General features: G+C 41.5%; 1 protein-coding gene across 2 annotated transcripts in view; it reads left to right on the forward strand.

Annotated features, from left to right (window-relative positions):
* Nucleotides 1–22255, forward strand: part of ARVCF (ARVCF delta catenin family member) — a 259867-nt gene that overhangs the window by 83305 nt on the left and 154307 nt on the right. The window contains exons 4-5 of one of the 2 annotated variants that reach the window (XM_069030537.1): nt 5980–6046; nt 17493–17594. The gene's annotated coding sequence lies outside the window, so the exon portion shown is untranslated. The remainder of the gene's footprint in view (nt 1–5979; nt 6047–17492; nt 17595–22255) is intronic. The other variant, XM_069030538.1, reaches the window with a different exon arrangement.

Here is a 22255-nt window from a genome sequence, read left to right on the forward strand (position 1 = left end):
TACCTGCATTTTTTTTGTTCCTTTCTTTTACCTTTATTAGCCTGCAATGGTAATCTGTCCATGGTAGAAGGTCTTATGCCAGTTACAGGATTAGGTGCTGGTCTAGTAATGACTGCATGAAGTATTCTAGCGGTCAGCTCAGACTATTAAGAGTGTTCAGATTTATCTGCAGTAATGCAAATTTATCAGGAAAACAGAGTTCTTAAGCTAGGCTACCCTATAATTTTATTCACAAAATAGTGTTAGTTAAGCTTTCACTTAGGCTGATTTTCTTCTTCCGTTTGGGCACAGAAAGAACTGGACATTTTTCAAGTACATATTTTTGGTAAGAAATTTCCTAGCTTGACAAAATATCTGGTAGCTGCTTTTGTTCCAAGTTGAACCCTTGCCAGTGTAATTGCCAGGGCAGAAGATGTTGGCCATGGGCAGTGAGTGCAGCATCATGAACATGCCAGAACACTGTCAGAGCACCACAGGAACATCTGACGGTGCTGACTGCACAGTGCTGCTGGTTATTGTCATCCCAGTGAAACTGGGACAGCACTCTGCTGTGTTACAGCAGCTAATCTGTGCTGTATGAGTACAGTAGGATATTGATTGCAAACTGCAGTTTTCCTTTTTGAATTAAAATTATGAACAAAGATTTTTCTAAAAATTCCAGCTTGCTTTGGAAAGTCCACTCCCTTAACTTTATGGTTACAGGTTTGGGTCTGGCTTGCTTGAGAGAGGAATTTCTACCCTGGAGAATATAAACATCTTCAGCCAGTTTCCCACAGTTGTTGTGAACTTTACTGGCACTAATGTATTATTACTAAAACCAGGATTAATTTTTTTATCCTTCTTTTTCCAAGATTAAATTTCATCATAGAATTTTGGAAGATCACCTTTACCTCCCATTTAGATGAATAAATTTATCCTCTTTCTGTAATACATAAAAGGTGACTTTGGTTACCCCGTGAATGCTATCAAGTTCAATTTAGATACCCTTAGTATACTAGAAAACAAAATTAGATAATTCATCATCTAAATTAAATGAAACTCCATATTAGCACGTAATATAACAAAATTCCTCTCAAAATTTTCATTAAAAGTGATCAAGTGTTGCATTTTAATTTAATTGTGATGAATTCCTACGCATATTAGGCTGTAAAATTTTAAATTACATTTTTCAATAAAAGGTGTTCAGTTATAGTTTTATTGCTATGTAAGCTCTTGAAACAATGCTGTTGGTGAAGTCTCACTTATTACATATATATGTGCACCCTTGTGGTACTAGACCATGTATACCATGTTTTTCCATTCCTAGATGTCTGTAATGAGGATTATTAGGAATGTAGCACTGGCAGCTGTCAGCAGGCTCTTGATAAGAAGATTATTATGTGTTACCTTTAAAGAGTTAGGAATGTATAATTCACGGCTACTTGATGGATTTTGCAAATGTCCCCGTTGTACACAGTTGCTGATCGGAATGACATGATGGAAAACAAGTCTTGGAAATACTGTCATTTAGTTTGTTGCAATAAAGAAACTGCTGTTTTAGTGCAACTTCTCTGTTTGATGTTCAGGAGGAAATCTTAGTCCTGTATTAAAAACACTAAACTGTTTGGGCTTCTTATAAATATTAATTTACCAAATGCACAGAAGTCTGTGATATTTCCTTCAGAAGAAAGGATTAGCTTTAATTTTGCTTGTATCATAGCACAGTGAAGTGAATGACTACATTGGCTTTTGTAGTTCTGTATTTCATACTTTTTTTTTTTTATTATGTCATGTCTTTATCAACACAGTAACACAGCAGAGGAAATAGGTGCACCTGGTTTGGCAGAGTTAGTTCAGCTGTTGTTTCTTTAATAAATGATTTACTTCAGTGGTAGCAAGTAATGACTTGAGTGACTTTTATAGGCTGTTGTACATTTTCAGTCCTGACATTTTAAAAAGCCACTGTTCTTATCTGTGACATGTCTGTGTACTGATGCATGGGCTCTTTACTGCTTTTATATTATTTATATAAAATTTACTGGCAATAACTGCTATTACCCAGCGCCTCTCTTTTGAAAGGTCTGTGTATCTCTCCACATTGACTGAGCTGTTCAGAGGGGGTTTGGAACTTTCTGGGCATTTTGCCACTACTTCTGTCCAAACTTTGTCTGCATTTGTATCAGCTGCTTTAGTTAGTGGTTGCTCGCTTGATGTTAACATGCTGATTTACACTATAATTAAGAATGAGTAGGAGTTTCTAAGGGAACTCAGAGCTCCTAAGTAACACAAAAATAGTACTGTTTTAAATAAATTTCTAGAGATAATTGAGTGTAAATATTAAAATATCAAACAGCTTGAAGTCCACCTCTTTTGATGGAAAGCTTTGTAATGAGTGTGCGGGGTGGCTGCTGTTCATTATGTTTGTATCACATCTTTAAGATGAGAAACCTCACTTCCCATGACTTCCCATGACTGTTTCATATGTTTTGATGCAAGTTGTGACAGAGCATATACCCACACACTGAGTGTGTAATGTAGCTACCTCATGTTTGCCATCTGATACCTTACATAAAAGCAGAACTGTGCTGTCAGTCAGAATACCCTACATTTCTTTGTGAAATAAAATAGCAGTTTAGCAAATGAAGATGTAAGGTGAAGGAAGAAAATTCTTTCTTTCCACCTCCTTGTCTCTTGGTTAAGTAAATCACAGCAGATGCAAAATACAGTTCGGAGATCTCTGTTCAGCTCTGCCCAAACTTTTGGTGATTTATCTGTGACAGAGCTCTTGCCAAGGAAAACATACAATTGGAGGGTATCAGCTTCTTACAATCAATAAAAAAAAACCATGGACAGACAAATTAATTTGGGAGTAAGTGAGCTCTTTTCCACTGGTCTCTTTCCCATTGGGGTAGCTGTTGGCAAGTGGAGTTGTGCTGACTGCAATCCACTGCTATAAGGGGAATCATTAGTTCCTTGAGGCTGATTTGAGGTTGTAAGTGAGCAGCAAGGGCTAGAGCCACGGGCCTGCAGGTAATTTTTCTGCTACCAAATAAATTCCATCATCCAAATTCTTTATTAGTTATTTTAATGCCAGAAATGTCAGAGAGAAGGTCGTTTGAGTGACAGAGCCAAAGGTAAAGGCTTTCCATTCATGCCCTGGGCAAGGGTTTGCAATGTGTTCTTACAGTAGTATTGCAGCTGAATTGAAAAGCAGTCTGCTTGTCCATCTCATTTATTTTGGACTACACTGCTTGCTTGCCTCACACTTGGCAGTGTTAATGTTACCAGTTTCTGTGCAGAGGTGAGGGATCTGCTCCGTGCCCCAGAACGTGTTCCAGCCGTGGTTTGTGTCACACTGGCTCCGTGTCACTGACACTCAGACTGACACTCCCACTCAGTGGGAGCCAAGGGCCAGGCAGTCCAGTGGAGTTACCCAGGCTGTACCTGGCTGAAGGCTGCTCCTCACACTGACTGAAAGCATGTGTTTTCAAGAGCTTGGGTACGTGCTCAGAAGCCTTTTGAGTAAGGGGTCGAGAAGATGGAAGGAATGGATTACCAGCACAGTCCAGGCATAGCTGATGATACGAAATAAGGCATTAGGAAAAGGGAATGGTAGAATAGGTTGCTACAGTACTTTCCATCATGCTGTTTGCACACATTTGCAATGGTGCAGAATCAAAATTTGTCCCCAAGTCTTCCTGTAGTCCAATAAGCTGCTCACATTCTCATTATGTTAGAAAAGCTTTAATAACTAATTATGTTCACTGGAGTAGGACAAGAATAAAGTGTGGGTTGGGATGCAATTGTGGAACTCGCTGACTGGCAAGACATGGTTTGCTGATACATGATTTACTTTCCCAGACATTTTTGCAGTGTCAGTGCCTTGATGTTCTGTTAAGTTCTTTGTTCTGAAAATATTTATCTTAATTAGTTACTATAGCTAGAGACTAATTGTCTAATTTCTTTTTTTTTAGTAATTTGTTGGCAAGCAAACATAAAACCGCTCAGTCTTCAACAGTGAGACTGGGGTAATTAGTTACATGTGAGAGATAACAAGCAATCTGAAAAGGCATTACAGGTTTTTCTCCACCTTTCCCATTTGAGAGCTGTAAGATACTTGATTAAAATCAGCAATAAAAGTATATCACTGGAATGAAGCAGCATTTTTGTAATGAAATAAAGGTGTTTCATTAAATGTCACGCTGTCCAAGCTGGTTGTTTTTCCCCCTCTCCCCACAGCACATGTTATCAAATGGGCAGCACCAAGGGCTGAAGAGGGGACTTGGCAGGATAGCCATGAGCCTCAGCAAGCTCCAGGCTTCCCAGGATTTGGGGCTGAAACTCTGAGCTGGCATCAGCCAATATAAACCAACACTCGCTCCCCACGGGCAGCTGGACTGAGCCCAGGTGAACACAGCCTTATCTGATCCAGGTGTTTGCCATAACCCACACAGCATGTTAGGGATTGTCTCTGGTTTGCCAAATACCCTGCCCAAAGAGTAAAATGAAACATGTAGGTTTGTATTGAAAAGACAAGTAGTTTTTTCTTGGTAATCAATGCTAAATTTCAGGCTATACAGATGTGATTATCACCAGAAGACCACCAGTAATACTGTGGGTGTATATAAGAGCTCTGATATTTTATATTCATATTTTTGAGATCTTGTGAAGTAGGCAAATGCACTTTATTCCCAGGTTATATGATAAAAAACGATTCAACAACCCACAGCTGAACACAAATGCTATAGTGGTACTGGGTCTTACCCAGGACGTCCCAAGCCTTAGGCAGCTTGTCTTCTTGACTCTGAATCAAAACGAGCAAAAATACAGGTGAAAAAGGAGGAAAGAAAAATCAAGGGAAGTATTTTTTTCCAGTAGTTTTTGTCTATTCCAGGTGACATTAATTGTAAATCATTATTTATTTCTGGCTTAAAAATGGAGAATATTTTAATAAATAAAAATAGCTTACTTAGAGGAGATAGTCATATTCTTGTTATGTGACAAAAGCTAAAAGAAATTAGGCTTCAAAGAAGCCTCTCTTCTTACATCAGAGGTGTAGGATTTTCTTTTAGCAACTCTGTGGTTACACTGAGTCTACAGGATTCAAGTGTTTTTCCTTACTTACCACTCACATGTTTATTTGACCTGCCTGTGCTTTCCAGGCAAAGGAGGAACAGTGAGGAAGGGTCTAGTGATGGAGCCATGTGTCATGGAAGGGTCGTGGCATACCTGGTTTTTGGATAAACTTTACCTGAGTGAAAGCCAGCAAGGGTGATCTTCAGGAATCAACTGCCCAAAATGTTCTTGATCTCAGAAAGAGAGCAGGAGAGTGGGAAGCCAAGACGAAGGATCCTGCTGGTTAACTCTGAGCAATTGCTGGGATAGGAAATGCTGTAATGGGAATGCTGCATGAAGCTCTAACAAAAAATGAGATATTGAAAAACGCTGAGTTCTTTCTAGTGAATTTCCTGCCCTAATTTCTCTTATTTCCTGCTGTTAGAAGAAAAAAAAGTCAAACAAGATGAGATGTATCTGTGGAGCCACAGTTGACAATTTTTAGAGCCACTAGATGGCATTTAGACCTGGGTGACTGAAAATGCTGTGGTGTTTGCTTATGAGGGAAACATTTTTTGCTTTTAAATCTAGGAATTAATGGGGAATTAAATATATATTGGCTTAATTTTAAGTTCAGGAATGTGTGATATATGCACATATGAGTGGCACTGGGACAGAAATCAAGAGGATCTTTTGATGGAGTTCACTTTCAATACTCCAGTTCTGCAGGATTTTCTTGGGATTTCAGGTGATGGTGGAATAGATTCCAGAGCTAATGCTTTTTTGTAAACCAGCATGACTCAGGAAGGGGAACCAAGGAGAGATACAACTAATAGACTTCCACAGTATTATATAAATGTTATCAGTTATTTAAAAATAATCCCCTCTTCCTACTTTCCCCAGATGGAATAAAAGTCCTTGTTATTTTCATTGTTTCTCTTACAGAGTTATTATCGAACCAAGGGAGAATTTCCATCTTAAAAGCCACTACAAGAAAGAAACATTATAAAAGGTACTGTGTTTCTGCAGCTGAGTCTCTTGAGTGTCTTGTTACTGTTTCATTATGTGTGTTCTTAAATCACTGTCCTTTTATTAAATTGTCTTTGCACCTCTCAGAAATTCCTTTGTTTGCGTGCTGTTGAGGGCCAACTACAATTTGTTTAACATAGTGGTAGAATGCTTGAGGAGCAGAAAGAAGGGAATACCTGTGATAGCTCTTACAACTGGAACTAGGACAAGACCCTCTGCCATCGTTGTGTCCAGAGCCAAGGCAGTGACAGGGGTAAAATGCAAGTGCAGCTGAGGGAAACCGGGATGGCAGTTTTCTCTTTTGTGCCATCTCTGACCAATCTCTCCCTTTTCCTATTACTGTGGAATTACTTGTTTAGCTTCATTCTAACCCTGACAGAGCAGGGCATGTCTCTCAACTGTGGGACTTCTTGCTACAGGCAGTAAGGGTCAGACTCTTAGGATGTCTCTTCCTCTCTCCATACTCTCCCTGCCAGCTGTATTTAGCCTTTCTGGAATCAAAAGGCCAGTTCTCTGGTCACTTAGAGGATGACCATGAATATTTTCAGCTGCTCTGAATTCACCTCAATACTTTGGTGTATCTGTTTTAAATCTGGGGACTTGAAAGTGTATAATGGGATTAAATATTAAAGTACTCTTGTTTATTTTCCTGAAATATTGCTCCCTTCTGTGTACTGCTTTATTTCTCTCCGTGTAGGTGGATTATAGTTTTAGCCAAGCATTCCTTGAAAATAATTCCCTGAATAACACATATCATGTTACTGATTTTTATAAAGTTCTTTCCATTTTCATTTGATTGTTTTTAGATTAAACATATTTCCTTCTATATATGTCAAACCAAAAAGTTTTATTGAAAATAAATAGCCCAATTGAAGTTTCAAAGCAGTTTGCAGGAAAGATTCTCAGCAGAGTTTACGTTGTATTTACTGTCTGAATTGTTTGGGACTTACCTGTTACTTTCACAGTCTTAATGAAATGAGTTAGAAGTGTTTATTATAGCTGAAAGGTATTCCTATTTATACAGTGCTGGATTTTAATGTAATAAAGAGAATTTGCTTTAAACATTTGAAGTGGTTAGAAAGTTAAAGCAAAATTGTTATTTTTCCCACTCAGCAGTTATCAGCAGGATGGTTATTAAAAAGGGATGTTTGAATAGAAAGTTGTTTCTTGGAGCAGATCTTCAGTGATTTGGAAGAAATACTTCTGCTTCCAAATAACTGTAATTAAGCACTAGTGATAAATTTATTCCTGGAAATAGGAAATATTCTTGATGGGGGATATAAACTACAAAAAGCATTAAGATTTAGTCAAAGATAAAAATGTAGGATAGGCTTGGAATGGGTGAGATCAGAGTCTAACTATAACTATCTGGAAGGAAATGATTTGTCCAAAAGACAATTGATACTGACCCCCTAAATCCAATATTTTCCCCAATTCCTGCTGATTTTCAGGTCAGGGTCAACCTCAGCACAGAACACGTCATTTAAATGTGGTAGTTGTCCAGTTGAAATGGAGGTTTATGAGCAGGTCAGATTCAGAACAGATTTCCCATGCAGGGAAGGAGGGATGGGGAGAAGGGGGGATCCAGAGAGGTCCAGTATGGTGTTGGTGAGTTGCCAGCCCAAGGTTGTGGTGACCTGTGCCAGGCTCTCACCACCTGCGGAGCAGCCTGGACACCACATCCCTGTGCTCTGCTGGCAGCCCAAATGTCTAAATTCTGATAGAGCCACAAACCAGTGAATAAAAAGCTCTTGTAATAAAGATGTGAATCTTACTCATGAAAATTGATGCTTGCAGTGATGTAGTAGAAACAAGTTTTGATCAGTGTATGGCTGTAACGCTTGGCAGTGTAAGCACGGCACCGCATTTCTGCTGTTTGCAAGGGAAGGCCTAAATGAGTAAGGAATGCTTGAGTCTGGACTAATCAATGGGGTTACTATGGCATCCTGATTTGCCCAGGGATATGAACCAGGCACGTCCTGAATATTATTCTCTGAGGGCTACTTTGGCTGTCAATTTAACCCCACAGAAGCCAGTATGCTTGGCTAATAGAATAGGAAATGCTTCTCAGGGATAAGGATTTCTGCCTTGAAAATTCAGCAACACCTTGCAGCTGGAAACAGGAGAGTTGAACTGGCAGTTCTTGTGGCAATGCTTCTGCCCCTCAACCAGGCACCACCTCTGGAGCAGCATCTTTTTGTGGTGCATAACAAAGACTGTTCTGTTGAGAGATGTTACATGCATAGATCTATCATACGGAATGATGACTTGCTCCAAGACTTTCATTAAAATGTGTCTGTTTTTCTTGTCTTTATGTTTATGCATGAACTGAATGATTATTCAAGACAGCAGATGAGTTAAATACTTTTATTTTGCTCAGAAATTATTTATTAGTTCTCAAATGCATGTTTGCCTTGTAATACTAAAAAGCTGTGGTGTTAATCAGCACAAACTTGGATTGCATCCTAAACTTACAAGGGTAAAATGAACTTGGATTGCATTTTAAATTTACAGATGCTGAAACAGTGAAGGGTGTGCTCTGCACATGCCATTGTAGAAAGCAGATCAATAGTTTAGATCTAAACAGAGTAGATTTACTTAGTGCCTCAGGCTTCCAAACGTAGCTTGGTGAAAAAAAGTCCTGGATTTGGAATGACACAGATGTTACTGGAGAGAATTAAAGCCAGTGGGCCTTATTCTGTTTCTTCTGTCTTTGTATTGCTTTAATCTCTTCATTGATACTGTTCCTGGTTTAAAGCAACAGAAGGTGGAAATCTGATTGTTTTTAATGAGGGAGGTTGAAATATGGGAGAGTAATGCAGTAAGATTGGTGGGTATGCAGCTAATGAAATTAATTTGATTTAGTAGCTTCAAGAATTATACACGAACATTGACATGATGTTCTTTCCTGTTTATATTGATGTTTTCAGTTCTCTGGTGGAGCAATGGAGAGCTGCACAATCCACTACATGTGGCTGTGAGAGGTAAACAAGACCCATGTTCTGGAAAACAGCTGAAGGGTTTTGGTTTTGTTTTCTCCTGAAAGCAGGTGAAAACCACAGGGAAGAGGCTTGCTCTGAACACTTCAGACAACACTTCAGACCTGTGAATTTTGTTCTTAGTAATACCAGTTCATTTATTGGTATAAAATGCTATGGGAGATACTAAGTATTTGATTCAGATGGGTTAAAAAATCTGTTTCTATTTTATGCACTTGCTTGCATTAATCTTAGAAGTAGTAATTGGAAATGCCCTCATAAACCCTGAGACTGGAGCCCTAGAATTAAAAAGCATTTGTTATTACCCCGGAATGTAGCTGTGCAGTTTTATTGGCCTTTCTTCTACTGTAATCTATGGATCTCATTTAGCTGCATGCAGCCCTGTTCTTCTGAAACATACAAGGAAGGAAATCTCTCAATAGCCTGAAATCAAATTATCTCTCTGTGTTAATCTACATGTAAAACATCCAAGCCCACTTCTTTAAAGGAAAATAGTTTCACTGATAAGCAGAGCTAGACTGTGTTCTTTGGATACTAGAATTAAGTGGGTTTTTTTTTTCTGTCTGCAGAGTGCTATTTATAGCATCAATTAACTCCTCATGGTTGGGATAAGTCATTTGACACATCTGTTGCTGAGCTTAAACACTCACTGTTCTGTGGGGTCACAGTTGGATTTTTTCCACTCAAAATGTGTAGTGAAAGGACAGCTTTCTACCTAATGGCTCTTCGTTTGAATATGCTGCCTAAACACGCTGTCTGATGCCTTCTGGGGATGTTTGGAATGGGTGAAGCTGTTGGGCTGCCTGACTGCAAAGCTGACCTCAGCTTTGTTGCTTGCCATTTTGTTATTTATCTGCTTGATGATAGCACAATAGTATCTTTTATGAAAGAGTTATTATGAGCTTCTACAGGATTTTCCAGCCTTGCTGTAATATTTCAGTTACTTTGTTTCACCCGTGACAAACTGGCCTGGCTTTGGGAACTGCTGCTGGCCCACTGACTCTTGTTCCTGCGTTTTGTAGAGATTTAATGCTCATAAACAGAGGGCTGTTCTCAGCTGTAGTTCCCCACACAGAGCCAGTTTCAGTCACATTCCTGGCAGTAGCCTTTCTCTTAAAATGGAAGCCCTGTTACCTAAGAGCCAAGAAAAATGAGGATTCTTGTATATTGTCTAGTGAAATCTTGTAAGTGTTCTGTGGAAGTAACTGCATGAGGTTATAACAGGGTGTTTATGTGTTTGGCTTATTTGTGGCCAAATTGGATTGTAGATTAATGAAGCCAAGCTTTAAAATTCATGGGAAAGAAGGGAGGAAGCGGAGTTACGAACTGTGCTGCTTTTGATCTTTATCTTTTTCCCTTTCTCATTGAAATAGCCCTGTTCTGAGAACAGATGTATTGATTTTGGGTGGCTCTGGTTGCAAGGGAGGCTCTACAGTAAGGAAGTTATTTCCATTGAAAATATTACATCCTCCCATGGTTAATTGAAGGCCTGATGCTATTTAACAGTCACATAGGCTGTTGGAAGGGTTTTCCTTTGCCTCTTGGAAGACATTATTCCAATGAATCCAGTGAAATGGTTGTGGTGGGATTTTCTGTTGTCTGTTTCTGCTCGCTGTGATCAGTGGCCGAAGGGTCTGTTGATGTGGGTTAGGATCAGATTGGGGTCAGAGGAAGTGGGGGACATGGAGCTGCTGCTAAAGACAGCTGTGAGAATACTTGGAAGCCTGGATATCCACAAGTCAGAAAAGGACCACAAAGTGCAATCCATTTTTAAGCAGAGCTCCTTATTGATTTCAGTGGGGGAGACCTTTGAAAAATCAATGGCACACAGCAGCTTTAGTATGCAAGGACATGTGTTCTGAGGTGTTAAAGTGATCGGCCTATGAACTAATCAAGCTGGTAGCAATCATGTTCAGCAAGTTCCATGGCAGAAGAAAAGGTGTCAGAGGCTTGAGAGGCAGCAAATTTACTATTCATATTCCAAGAGAGATTGCAAAGTATGATCTTGTTCATTCTAGCTTTGACTTTCAAGTTGCATTTTATTTCTATAGAAAAACAAAAACTGTAAAGGGAAATACAAAAGCTTCTGGTGATATGTAAACATGGGCCTGATTATTATAAGGTATAGTGTTAAACAAATAGAATTGCTGAAATAATCAAAATATTCTGATTTTTTCCCTGAGAAACCATCTCTGTCTTGTTCAGTCTTTTGGTATTTACAAGATTTTTACAAAAACTATTCCACCTAGACACTCGTTTGGACATATCTGGGGAGTTTGTTTACATAGAAAATTTACAGTGCACAGTGTGAATTTATAGACTATCACATACCCCATTAAACCTTAGTGTGGACACTTAGTAGGTATGAAGCAATATGCTGCCATTTTGTTGTGCTGTTTTATGCTTAATTAACACAAACACTGATCTCTGAAGGAAGTGTGGCAAAATGAGTGCTCTGATGGAAGAGTTCAGCTTACTTAGTGTGGACAAGTCCTTGGGTACCAGAGAGCAAGAGCTCTGCTTCAGAAAGTTGTCTTTGCTATTCTGGTCTATAAATGACAAATTTTAGGAAGAAATGGATTTTTTTTTACCTTGGGTAAAAGTAGCCATAGGCTAAAGCATTTACGTTAGAAATTGTCCTCATAAAAATATTTCCGTTTGAACTTTAGAGCATTAAACTGAATAATTTATGCTATTATATATATGCAGTTCTGAGAAAGATGTTCTGTATTTCCATAATTTATTTTCCTTTCCATTTGGAAGTACAGTATAGCAGTTGAAATTTACCTTACTGGGGAAAGACAGCAACAGTATAATTAAAGCTAAGTAGACACACTGTATCAGCAAGCTCTGAAAACACTCTATGAAATTTTGGAAGAAAAACCTGAAAAACTCTAGTAGCAAAGTGCTGAAGTGTTACAGTGTGGAAACTGCAACACGCATATCAAACAACAAAGCCCGTGGAAAAGAATATATATGGACAGATTCTTGGTAGATGTTTCAGAGATGTTTATTTCTCCAGCCACATGGCCGGGATCTGCCGGGGAACTGCTCAATCACGGGACCAGAGGGTCCTTGCTGGGACAGGGGAACACAAAACCAATGGGGAACGAGGCTGACCAGGGACAGGGAAACCCCGTGTCTCCCCCCCAGGGCCCCTCTCCCAGGGCCACATGGCAGGGGGAGGAGACCTCAACATTTCACCCGTTTATTTTTAACAAAAGGAGATGTAAAACTTAACATTGAAAACAACTGGATAAACATAACAAGAACAGCTTCAAAACAAAACAAGCCACCCTCCTGAGTCTTTAAATGTCCAAACAGATTCTCTGGAACATCTTAAGGCTGACAGAAGGGAAACAGGACTCTCTGAGCATGCTTTGTGGGGAAACTGAGGCAGGAGAGGGTTTCTTCCATTTGTACCTGTTGGAACTCTAAACAACAATAGTTAATTTCTTCCCTCCCCTTCTTCATCGCCCACTTGGCATTGGAAAGGGATTTTTGGGGAAACAATTGGTAAAGGCATGGTTTTGTGAGGGAAACCATGGGTGAGAAAACAGATTGGGAATACACTGGGGGTAATAGGATATAGGGTAAAAGGGAAAGGTGGGATTAGGAAAGGGAGACTGTAGGGAGGGCTTATAATAGAGATATTATCTAACATGACTACGATTTTTTGCATATATACTGCCTTTCACAGAAACACCATCAGGCCCAGTGACCTCTGCTCTTGTAACCCTTTTCTACCTTGCACAATTTTGAGCTCCACCACCTCTCCATCTCCCAAGCTTGGGATGCATTTTTCAGGGTTATTCTTTTTAATAGCAGTTCTGTGAACGAATATGTCTTCTTGGTTGTCACATCTTGTTATAAAACCATAATCTTGTTTAATATTATACCATTTTACTATTCCTAAAACCTTAGCTACGGTGATTTTTTCCTTTTTTCGAGTGGTTGCTGTTTTCTGTCTCGCTGCATTTTTGCTTTCTCTTTCGCTTTTGTTCGCTCCCATGTTGGAACTGCCAGGGTTGTCAGTGCTGCGGGGGCCGTCAGTGCTGCGGGGGCCGTCAGGGCTGCGGGGGCCATCAGGGCTGCTTGTGCCTGTGCGCTCTTCCTGGGGTTGCATTCGGGGCCGCACGGGCCGGGCCAGGCTGCACCGCTCAGCTCCCCACGTGCTGCTGCCTCTGCTCTCAGCTGTGCTGCCGCTGCCTGGGGCTGCGCCCACGTGTCGGCCGGGCCCCCGAGCGAGAACCCCTCCGCGCCCTGCTCCAGCTCTGCCACCAGCCACTGCCCCCGCGCCGCCCCTCTTGTTCGGGCACTCACGGGGCTCACTCCACCACGCGCCGTGTGGGGCCGGGCGGGCACCGCCGGGTCGCCCCACTCCTGCCGTGCCTCGCTCTGCTGCCGACACTGCGGCTCGTGTCACTCCGCCCGCACGCGGGAATTGCCTCGCTGCTGCTCGCAGAGCGCTCGGTCCATGTGGCCGAGGCCGCACGGTCCCTGAGGCCGGCTTCCCTTCGCCAGGACACAGCTGACATTGCTCAACAGTCTCGGTAATTAAATAATATTCACAAAAATATTCTTCCATCGGCATATATTGTGACTCAGAAATTAACTGTGTCCAAACAGTCTTCCAAAAGTCTTTGGTAAGAATCAAATCCCAAGAAACGTAGAAAAAGTTCTTAAACAACCATGCCAGGAAGTGTTTCAGTTCCTTTTGAGCTTGAATCAAGCTAAAATTTACAAATCATTGTTCAAGAATCATTTCAAGTTTAAGATAAATGTCCATATGCGGCTCTAAGAGCCAAGAATCTTTCCACGGTTCCTCCATAATTTAGAGATGGAATAGCAAAACAAAAACAAGAAGAGAAATCCGGTTTTTAATCACAAATCAGTCGTTGTCCTTAGGGATCGGGGATCGTTCTGCTCACAATCCTCCACCATTTGGTACAGTGAGGATACTGTAACACGTGTATCAGACAACGAGGCCCGTGGAAAAGAAATATATATGGACTGATTCTTGGTAGATGTTTCAGAGATGTTTATTTCCCCAGCCGCATGGCCGGGGCTCTCCCGAGGAACTGAGGCAATCATGGCACCGGAGGGTCCTTGCCCGCGCAGGGGAACACAGAACAACCAATGGGGAATGAGGCTGCCCAGGGACAGGGAAGCTCCGTGTGTCTGTGCCCTCAGGGCCTCTCTCCCAGGACCACACGGCAGGGGGGGAGGGCCCCAACACTGAAGTGAGGAATCTTGATCAAAGGGAAGCCGTAGAAAGAAGGCTGGTGTCATTTAAATATGCATTGATTAATATATGTAGAGAGATTGCATTGATATAAGAAAGTTCTGTATTCTTTTTTTGCTGAGAACTGTATCTTTTCTGAGGTACTACAATATGATTTCAGTGCTTTTAACTGAAAGGTTAATTACATTATTTCTTTTTAAATGGACTGGGAATCATTTTGGTAAGATTGGAGATGCTGTAGTGCTACTGACCAGAGCCAGTTCTGTAGTGATTTAAGTGGTGGAACTGTATTGCCTTTACAATCATATGTTTGGATGCTTTTGTTGATGTTGCTAAACCCAGTTCATAGTTTATCAATTTATTTGCAGAATTTATTTATTTATTTATTTATACAGAATGTTTCCTACTGGATGATCAGATGAAATTTCCTACTAATGTAAAAGCTCAAATATTGCACGTTGACCTTTTTTTTTCTGCAGTAATGGAAGTGGTCAACTGCAGCATTTATTGCAATGTCCTTGAGATGCAAAGTTCCCTCTCAAGGAGTTCTCCTGTTACCATTTCCTCTGCCCTTGTTCATTCCCTAGTTTAAACCTTGTTTCACAGACTGCCTCTGTCCAAAGGAACAAAAAAACCCTGACCAGCTTTTTTGTTGTTTCTTTTGACAGCAGCACAGTGTGTCTGTCTGTGCCTACCAGAGAACTATATTGAAATAGCTGTCTTTGTGAATTCCTCATTGCTATTCATTGATGGAGGTTGTCACGTAAGGGTCAAATTAGAACTCAGTCAACCACAGCAGCGAGAGGACCCAGGCTCAAGATAGATTTCAGCGTAATGTCTGAGAAGCAGTTTATTTGGAATGTGTTACATGTATTTAATATATATATATATTTCCAGAGTGTTACTCTTTTATCTGTAGAAACTCAGTTATGTTTAATTTATTCCCTCTGGTTATTTACTTGAGAATTAGTCTTTCTCTCACTCTGCCTCCTGACTTTCATGTTTGGGCATATCTTTGCACAGTTTTGTTATATATATATAAGTTTTGAGCATAGAATTTACTTCTGTTAGTTTAAGAAAAAATGAGTTTTCTGGCATGATGGTTCCGTGCCCTTTGAGGTTGGATCCATGCAAAGAAAGGATCATATTTCTGGTAATTTGGCTGAAACACAAGAAATTGTGTTTATGCTGGCTTCAGGAAGGCAGACAGTACCTGGTCAAGCATAAAATCTGCCAGGGCAACATTCCTCTCTGAAAATGTTCTAAAACATTTGAACCAGCAGTGTGAGTTTGTACTGGCTCTGCATTTTGTGCCATGTGGTTGCAGCATTTTTGATGTGGTAGTAGCTTAAGACTGGCAGTGCTGCCTCACAGAATCATGCCTATGCCAAATGGTTTCTGTTCTGTACATTCTTCAGCAAAAACAGGGACTAAATTGGCAGCTGCTGACCCAGAGAAGTTTCAGTGATAAATGTTTTAAGACAAAATAAATCAGGGATTTACTGAGCTACACAGATGACCTGATATCCCAAAAGCTTCTTTTGCTTCGGTTTCATACAGGATCAGATAGGTACGTGTGCAGCCAGGGAGAACAAGCTGTTGTGCTGTGTGCATCTTTTCGAAATCAGTGTCCGCTCTCTAGCAGGGATCTGTGAAATCATCTTGAGCCGTTTGGGCCTTGTACATCTGGCAGAGGCCTAAAGTTGTGTGCCTAAATAACAGTTCTCATTTCTGAGAACATCATGTTAGCTTTCTGTGTTTTAAATTGCCTGGCTACAATATCCAGCTTTGCAACATTCCATCATCTACAAGACATTCCTTCCAGTCTAGAGTTTTCCCTGATTTAGGACATTAACAGTAAATCTCACAGGAACATGCAAGTATTGATCACTGATAACAAATCAGATTAATCAGGGTGGGGTTTCATTCCTTAGGAGTCTCAGGATTGGCTTCTCTGAATATTATTTCTTTGTATTGGTTTGGAACGGCCTGGTTTGGTGTAGCAAGGGGGCCACAAAGATGGCTCCTGTGAGGAAGCTGCTGGAAGCTTCCCACCATGTCCCGCAGAGCCAATGGCTGATGGCTCTGGAGATGGGCATGCTGCTGGCCAAAACTGGGCCAATGAGAGAGGTTGGTAACACCTCTGTGATGACATATTTAAGAAGAAAATCAAGACAAAGTCACAAGATTTTGGATTCTAGTCAGGGAAGAGGAGGAGGTGAGAACATGTGAGGGAAAACAACATGGTGACACCAATGTCAGTGAAAAAGGAGGGGGAGGAGGTGCTCCAGGTGCTGGAGCCGAGATTGCTCTGCAGGCCATGGTGCAGACCATGGTGCAGCAGCTGTGCCCCTGCAGCCCATGGGGATCCACGGGGGATGCAGAGATCCACCTGCAGCCCGTGGAGGAGGTGCCCATGCCGGAGTGGGTGGATGCCTGGAGGAAGCTGTGATCCAGTGGAAGACCCAGTGGAGAGAGAGGGCCCTGCTCCCAGGCTGGAGCAGCCTGTCCTTGGAGCACTGCACCCTGTGGAAAGAGAGACCCATGGCGCAGCAGTTTTGGGAGGGCTGTGTGCCCGTGGGAGGGGCTCACGCTGCAGCAGGGGCGGGGTGGCTGCTGCTCCTGAGAGTGGACCCACGCCAGGGAAGTTCACAGAGAACTGTCTCCCATGGGAGGGACCCCACGGCCTCACAGGGGAAGACTCCTCTCCCAGAGCTGCGGAAGGAAACCTTGGTGATGGACGGACCCATGCCCTGTCTCCCTGCACTGTCGAGAAGAAGGAGGGAGGCCTGGGGAGTGAAAGGTGTACTAAGGGTTTACTTTACTTCTCATTATCCTCCTTTGATTCTGTTAGTAATAAATTCACTTCGCAACTTAAGTTGAACCTGTTTTGCCCTTGAAGTGTTTCTCCCAGTCCTTGTCTCGCTCGTGAAGTGTTCCTTAATTTTTTTTTTTCCTTCTTCCTCCTCTGCTCATTTGTGGCAGGGGAGGGTGAGTGAGCGGCTCTTGTAGGTGCCTGGCATTGGGCCAGCGTCAAACCACGACATTCTTTTACTACAAGTTTGGAGGAAAACAGTGTAATAAATAATTTCTACAACACAGTGAGAAGAACATGGGAGCTGACTATATACAGAAGAGGTACTGCCTTATTAACTAACTCTGTCTCTCTTTCCTCTCTCTTGTAGCTGGTTCTTCTTGAGGCTGCTCTCCTGCTTTGTCTGTCCTGTTCTAGTCTTAGTGGGTGATGTCCCAGCAGCTCTAACCATCAGACTTCAGTACCTCACTAGGTGTGTATTGCTCAATTTTCTCTGCATGCTTTCTGGTGTTGCATGGGGGGCAACAGTCATGTTATGCTACTCATCTCTTGTGGCACTTGAGGCTGAAAATGTCATTAGCATGTGTTATGCTTCGGTTCCATAGATTGTTTAAGCCCCATTTTTGCTTTTATTCTGCTGGTTTTCTTCCCTGGAGAAGCACAAAGCTGCTGTTTCCATGCACACTCACAGGCCTTCGTGTTTGCTCCTACAGCTGCTGAGCTGCAGTACGAACGAGCTTCTTGATGCTCATAGAAACACCTCGTGCGAGCAGGACCGAGTAGACTTGGACTGGTCTTGGATAGAGCAGTAGTGGGGCAGCTCTGAACTGAGCATCCAGACTGTTGGACATGAGAAATCCCTGAGAGCCTCTTCCTCTGACGCCAAGAGAAGCCCCTGCTGTGTTCTGTAGGTGGTGGGTGGACACTGCACTCGCCAAACGCAGCTCACTCACGGGCCTGATCTGAGGAACACACAGTACTTTGAAGTGCAGGGGATTTGAGGTTCTTCATGACTGTTAGCATTTAGGTGCCCAAATCTCACAGAACTTGACCCCTCTTAATCTGAAGGGCTCTTTAAAAACTGTTGACTATCTGCTACATCCTATAATAGCAAAATTAACATGCAGAGTTGACTCATGTTTTTTGTGGAGCACCAAGTGGCCCTTGGAGTCTTGGCAGTGTTTCCAAGAGCCTCAGACTTGGGCATGAGCTGGGGTATTAGTAGTGAGCAGGACCCCTGTTTTGGCCCTTTGCACTGGGGTGATTTTCATCCTTGGTGAGCACTCAGGTTGTATTGACTCAGAAGGGGCCTTTTGATGCATTAGCTTTTCACATGGACAGTCAGAATAAACACATCCTCTTACTTTGCTCTAATTCTAGTGCAACACTAATGTACTTAGAGTCACGTAGGCAGGAGAGAGAGACTTGCTGCTGTCAGCATAGCCTTTGATACTCTGTAGGCAACTGTTTTCTGTGTTTAGAAGTGCAGCCTAAGGAATAATTTTTACCTGGCTGCTCTGGGTCTAATATTTTCATTTATTGATACCCTTTTCAATGCACTTTAATTTATTTACAAATGGTAGCAAATTGCAAGTGGCAGCCTGAGTAACTGACTCATGAGTCAGTACTTTTTTTTTTCTCCTCCAGTCTAGACTGCTGATAATGTAAATTGTTGAAACCCTGGGAAATAATTAGGGGTGCAATCAACAGCAAGCAAGTATTTATCTGCTAATAAAACATTTGAAATGCAGAAGTCTGTCTTTGTCCAACAGTTCTTAAAAGGCAGTTATTGGTTCTACTGCTGTTTCTGCATAGCAATTAGGATTTTTATGGTCACTAATTGTACATCTGAAAATTTATACAGTTTATTTTCTGCCTGTGTTTTTCTTTGCATAGAGAAAAGAAGCACAATATTTATGGTTATAAGGAGGTTAACACTATACTTTCTGCAGGGAGATCTCTCTAGAGATTTGTACCATTTATAGAACCCAAATTTTCTAGGTTTTCTCATGTGTGGCATCAAGGGCTTATATCTCATTAAGGATTTTCTGAATGGGATCTTTGTCACATTCTCAAAATGTGACTTGAAAGTTATATACCAGCTCAGTCATCAACTTGCTTTTTATTATTAAAGCTGTAACTGCTTCTGAAGAGGGGCTTCTTGATTTTTCATGCACTCTTGATCAGGCTTTTCCTTAGAACAGAAACTTGCATTATATGTTCTACAAGAAACCTGTTTGTTTTAAATTTACTTACTGTAGGTAACATCTTGTTATCTTCTTTCTTACATCCCCACTGGATTCACCTTCTGAAATCAGTCCCCAGAAATATCCAGCCTGTGGGACCCCCAAAAGATGACTTTTGTGTCATATCATGGTTGCACGTGAGAAAGAGCAGTTCTAGCTGCAGACAGTGAAGTTCCTGAAAGCTGGGCCCCTGTGGGGGTGACTGAGGAGACCTGAATTCCTGCTCTGCAGCACCTCGAAGGAGCCTGTCTCCATTCATCAATCTCTGACTGATCCAGACTCTTTTCTTGGGCCTGGAACATCCCCTCATGAGGTGCATTTGGATCTGTGGCAGCCAGGCTGTTATCTGCCCTAGCACGAGGGCAGTGACGAGCAGTAACCCAGGGGTTGTCTTTAGCAATGTATAGTTAGAATTGCCACTCCCACCCCCCCCAGTATGCTTCTTCCAAAATCTGACTTGTGCCCGGGTCTGTGAAGTCCCACTTCTTTCACACTGCAAAGAGTCTGTGAGCATGCCTGCACTCCTGGGAGTAGAGACAACAAACAGAGCTGTCTCCATCTGTGCAAAAGCAGGGAAGCACAAAAGCAGAAACATGGAACTTGGCTGTGCATGAGCCAGCTGAGGTCCAGAAAGTCTGGCTGTGCTCGTGTCTAGCTGTGCCAGGGCTAACTCATGCTGAGATGGAGCAGGTGAGTCTTCCTGTGACTTCCCATGAATCATATTATCCTTTTAGAGGGTTGTGATTCTCCTTTGCAGAAACCAAACTGATAAGCTCTCTGAAGGTTTTATAGACTTTTAATAATCTATTGGAAGGTCTCAGAAGTTGGCAGCTTGGTCTGTATTTGACTAGTCTATGACATCTGGAAAACCCTTTGGTGGTTTTTGGTTTTCTTTCAGAATTTCAATAGAAGTTAAATCAATGCATAAATGAGAAAAGTCATTTCTGCTTACTGGTCTGCAAACATGAAAGCCTCAAGTCATGGTTATAAGTAAACATTATGAGATTAATACATGGTAATCCTTACACTGTTCCCAACATGATTTTATATTACCCTGATCCCTTTCAACAGCAACTCTCTAAGGATTAACAGTGAACACAGAGCTACTGGCAGGTTATTTATTCCCCATTAAATCAGGGTGTATGTCATTGGGTTTGGGTCTGTCACTTCTGCTCCAGTGTCTTTTCAGCCTGTTGGGTGATTTCAACCATATTTGACAAAAGAAAGTAGACTTTGAGCCTGCTTAGGAGTTTCCAACAAACTGTGTAAAAACATGCAGCTTAGTCACTACTTATACTCCTCTTTGGGAACATAACAATATTATGACCATGTTATTATGAGCTACCGAAGAATCTGCACAGGAGAGAGACCTGATAAATGTAACAGTCATGGAAAATGCATCAGTCAAGAGTGTGCATCATCCAAAGGCACAGAAGGATGAATTGCAGAGCATCAGGGAGCAAGGAACTATCTGTGCTCATGGAAATCCTTGTTGATAGATTGAAAACAAAGAATCTTTGGCAGCAAATCAAAGGACAGTTTCTCAGGACTTAACTCTCATCACAGAACATGAACTGTTCTTGAATTACAGGAGCTTGAGACAATTCTGCCTCTGCTCATCTCAGAGGTGCTTTAAGTAGTTTGGTAGTAAAGGGGTTACTTGTTTAATGAAGGATTCTGTTGAGGCCATCATTTATGCTTATATTATACTGCTGATTTCATACTCATAGTAAAATGTTTTGAATGGTGTTCAGGTCACAGATCTGTGGAGTCAGTGGGGAGTTTTACTGCATGCACCGAACAGGTGGAGATAGGGTTTTAAATGGGTTGTTTCATAATTCTGCTAGAGAAGACATAAGGCAGAAGTTCTAACCCATCTAGCTGGTTTCTGAGTTCCTTTTTCTGCATTGAAAGACAAGCAGTCCTGTGTGTTTTCCATGGAAGGTGTTTGATTTTTTCATTTGCATTATTAGCAAACAGCTGCATGAAGGACTGTTTCATTGGCTGAAATCATCAAGCATTCCAACTGCAATTGCACACTCTGCATTTAAAAGTGTTTTTCATGTTACAGTGTGCTGCTATAATTTAAAAATGAAAACTGTTTTCAGCTACTGTCTGTTAAGTTTGGGGGGGTGTGGAAAAATGGACAGAACTGTTTTCTGAAACCATGAAGTTTCTGTCCTTAAAAATGTTAAACTTCTCACTTATGCTGTTGAAGACAAAAATTCCAGGTATCTGTAGAGAGAATGTTCCTCGTTCCCTCTAAAGCCATACCTTCTTTATATATTTCTTTTAAGTACATTATTATTTGCACAGTGAAATTAGCTCTGCAAGAGGGATGAAAACCCTTGTCAGAGCAGTTTTAGCAAAAAGATCAAAGGAATTAAATACAAATTCTCTCAAAGGTGAGCATATATTTTTTTCTTTTTTGAACACGGAAGACTTAGATTAATTACTTTTAATTTAAAATCAGATCAATGGATGGAAAGATGGGTGCTTTTCAGAGAGCACTGCAGTTTGCTTCTTAGGATGATCAGTATTTTAGCAGGGTGACTAACGATGTGCATTTTTATCTTTAACCTCTGACCTGTGCCCTCCCCACCCTTTACCTAACCCTTTCCATTTGCCCTGGTCAGTTAACAGGCAGGAAGCATTTGAAAGCAGTCATGGATGACTATGATATCAGGTCTGCTGCCAGCATTTTAGCATCTGTTAAAGAGCAAGAAGCTCGTTTCGAGCGGCTCACCCGCGCACTTGAGGAAGAGCGGCGCAATGTCTCCTTGCAACTCGAGCGTGCCAATCAGCCCACAGACCGAATGAGCATTTGCAACATTGGCAATGGTCAGCCACTGGCAACCGCCTGGCAGCAGCTCGTACTGCAGGTAAC

The sequence above is a fragment of the Aphelocoma coerulescens genome, chromosome 15 (assembly GCF_041296385.1).
Source record: "Aphelocoma coerulescens isolate FSJ_1873_10779 chromosome 15, UR_Acoe_1.0, whole genome shotgun sequence".
In the NCBI taxonomy this organism is placed as follows: domain Eukaryota; kingdom Metazoa; phylum Chordata; class Aves; order Passeriformes; family Corvidae; genus Aphelocoma; species Aphelocoma coerulescens.